At 48.3% G+C, this 1,974-nt stretch overlaps 1 protein-coding gene across 1 annotated transcript in view; it reads left to right on the top strand.

Annotated features, from left to right (window-relative positions):
* SEZ6L (seizure related 6 homolog like) overlaps positions 1–1,974 on the top strand; it is an 88,214-nt gene that overhangs the window by 55,992 nt on the left and 30,248 nt on the right.

The following is a 1,974-nucleotide window of genomic DNA, read 5'->3' as shown; positions in this document are numbered from 1 at the left end:
GCTGAGGTGGAAGGATCACTGGAGCCCAGCAGGTCAAGGCTGCGGTGGCCAGGAGTGGCCACTGCACTCCAGTCTGGGCGACAGAGTGAGACTCCAACTCAAAAAAAAATAAAAAATTTTAAAAAGCATGAGGGGCAGGGCGTGGTGGCTCAAGCCTGTAATCACAGCACTTTGGCAGGTGGGGGTGAAGTGATTACCTAAGCCCACGGAGTCAAGACCAGCCTAGGCAACTTGGCAAGACCTCATCTCTACAATAAATCAAAAAATTAGCGAGGCGTGGTAGCGCGCACTTGTAGTCCCGGCGACTTGGAAGGCTGAGATGGAAGAATCGCCTGAGCCCAGCAGGTTGATGATGGGGTGGCTGGGAGAATGCCACTGCACTCCAGCCTGGGTGACAAAGTGAGACTCCACCTCAGAAAAAGAAGAAAGAAAGCATGAGGGTATGTGGAAGGAGCACAGTGTTACACAGTCTCTGGGGGCTGGAAACTGTCTATTGCACCAATATTTTCAGTCAGTGTGTTCTGAACAGCACTGTTAGGGACACAGCCAGCTCCAACTCCAGCCATGCGGAGGTCTTGATAGTGCTGGAAAACCAGGAACTTAACTTTTAAAAAGTAGAATTCCAGTAAGCTTATTGTAAATCTCTCTACATGTGATATGAGTCACACTGAGGACAATTTATACACTTGGCTGTCTCCTACGCCTGCTATGTTTTGTACCTTCTCACAACTGTCTAAAATGGGCTTCACAAATCTCAATGACCACAGCAACAAGTTGCCCTATGGTTTGGATGGGCAAAAGCTATCACTGTTGGAAGACAGCTGGGATGCAAGAAAGTCCTTGCCCTGACACTTATTGAGCACTCACTGTATGCCAGGCTCCATTTTAAGGCTGTCACGCACATTAATTCTTTTATTCCTGACGGAGATGTCTGTTGCTCCTGGTAAGGAATAGGGCACAGTCAGATTCAAACTCACAAGAGAACTCCCTCTCTGCTCAACTCATGAGCCCGCCAAGGCCAAGGATTTGTTTGCTAGTTCATGAATTCAGCTTCCTTGGCCCACAGACAGGCTCTGCTACACAGGCCCCAAAAAGTAAGGGATTGTAGGCCCACACCATGTACTTCATAGAGTTCCCTTAATTAACATCTGATTCCTTTGTTTGAGGAGGATTCCTGGTTCTGTGTTTCTATTTTCTCTTCTCAAAAAGGAGGACTTTATTATTTTGTTTACACGAGTAACAGGGATTCTTGGGCCACACAGCCCTGTGTCTCCATCTGACTCTTTAGACAGAGTCCTGGAATTTCAGAGTTAAAGGGCATCTGGAAGATGAATACAACGGAGGGGCAACTTACAGATAAAACACAACTAGTAGCCAGGCACGGTGGCTCAAACCTGTAATCCCAGCACTTTGGGAGACCAAGATGGGAGGATTGCTGGAACCCAGGAGTTCAAGACCATCCTGGGCAATATAGTGAGCCCTCATCTGTATCAAAAAATAAAAAAAATAGGCAGGCATGGTGGCACACACCTGTAGTCCTAGCTACTCACTCAGGAGGCTGAGGCTGGAGGATTGCCTGAGCCCGGAGGATTGCCTGAGCCCAGGAGGTTGAGGCTGTGGTGAGCCGTGATCATGCCACTGAATTCCAGCCTGGGCGACAGAGTGAGGCCCTGATTCAAAAACCAAACCAAAAAAAGTGATCAGCAGCAGCTTTGGCAACTCAAGCCACAGAGACCCAGAGATAAAAAACTTGTTTTAAAATGCTGAAAGGTGGAGTTATTCTCTTTAAAACAGAAAAGGGTAGATTGCCTGAGCCCATGGGTTTGAGACCCGCCTGAGCAACTTGGCGAGACCTTATCTCTACAATAAATCAAAAATTAGCCGGGTGTGGTAGCGCACGACTGTAGTTCCAGCTACTTGGAAGGCTGAGGCAGAAGGATCGCTGGAGCCCAGCAAGTCGAGGCTGCAGTGGCC

This window comes from Carlito syrichta, unplaced genomic scaffold, assembly GCF_000164805.1.
Source record: "Carlito syrichta isolate Samal-C Ts95f unplaced genomic scaffold, Tarsius_syrichta-2.0.1 Scaffold306949, whole genome shotgun sequence".
Classification (NCBI taxonomy): domain Eukaryota; kingdom Metazoa; phylum Chordata; class Mammalia; order Primates; family Tarsiidae; genus Carlito; species Carlito syrichta.
The sequence above is the reverse complement of the archived record's forward strand: the minus strand, read 5'-3'. Positions and strand labels throughout refer to the sequence as shown.